Genomic DNA, 1,406 nt, shown 5'->3' on the forward strand with positions numbered 1-1,406 from the left:
GATTCTCTTTGTGATGACTTAATTAAAAGCTTGCATTCTCCTGTGTAAACAAGCATTGATAACGCTGGCACCTCCAAGACGGTTGGTATATTTTTCTGGGAGGGATTCGAGCACATTCTGGGAAATTTAGGTTTGTGCGCAATTTAATCCACTTTCACTTAGCGCTCTTTCATTCTACTGTACTTTAAAATGCTCTTCAAAAAAAGAAGCAAACTTTTTTTTCAGTCAGGAAAGGGATGGGGAAATGTATTGTTGACTTCGAAATGAACAGATGGTTAACAAGAAGACATGTAAATGCCCTGCAAACAAATTGGGATGAATGCTCAGGGTTTTTTAAAATAATGTCCCCACTCTAAAAACAAGAACAGCAACAACCCAGAACAAATGCTCCATAAGGAACGGACACAGTTTAACCACTACATAAGCTTTGCACAAGCAAATTGTGCAGTAGCAGGTGTGGCAGGTCAGAAAGCATCTTCCATCCGATGAGATTCTGCTTGGAATGGCTTTTGAGAAGTGGGGATAAATGGGGAATAGGGGAGAGGCTGAATAAAGGAACTTCCATAAAAGGGAATCCCTTCACCAAGAGTTTTATCAGACTTTTTAAAAATGGGGGAAGAGACCGTGGGGATGTGTTATAAGAGAGCAGGAATGCATAATAATGTTCAGCTCCAGAAGGAAAGCACTTGCAGTATGATTAAAGTGGTGTTCTAAATATGGTTGCACTGATGATTATGATGATAACATGACTGCACTCTTATTATCCTCCAGTCTGTTTGCATAGTTGACATTCTTTCCTGGATAGACAACCCTGTGTGCTTAATGACTGCATGGCAGGGAGACAAATCCGCACGTGCAGCTTTTCTTGCCGCTTGTTGGCTATCTCTTTTAAAGGCACTGGAGTCTGTTTGCCGACAAAGGAGTGCTTTTAAGGCTCCTCTGTTCTGTTTCTTTTTAATGCAAAATCTTGTCAGAAAGGCTTGAGAACATGAAGCGTTCCATGAAGGCTTGGATAGCTGAGGAATTAAAACAGGAGAAGCAAGAATGCTAGGCATTGGGCATGCTTTTAATTGCTGGGCGCGAGTTTCAGAAATCAATAGGTGAAGCTTTTCACAGTGTAGAGGAAAAAACTGATCACCGCCAAAGAAAGGAAAGTGGCAAACTGTAGGTGCTGCATTGTACATAACTAAGCACATCTTCTGTGGCTTCCAGTCCTGACCTATAGATTTGCTGTCTCCCACAGCTACCACCCTGTGCTTTTGTACAACATACCGTATTACCATAAAGGATATGCATTGCCGCAAACCAATTTGCATAGTCTCTTATGCATGCAGCCTTCCTATTTGCCAAAGTGCAGCCTGCTGTGGATGGCAGGGTCCATATTGCACAGAATGAATTTTCACCAG

Source organism: Podarcis pityusensis, assembly GCF_964106645.2.
Source record: "Podarcis pityusensis genome assembly, chromosome: 3".
Classification (NCBI taxonomy): domain Eukaryota; kingdom Metazoa; phylum Chordata; class Lepidosauria; order Squamata; family Lacertidae; genus Podarcis; species Podarcis pityusensis.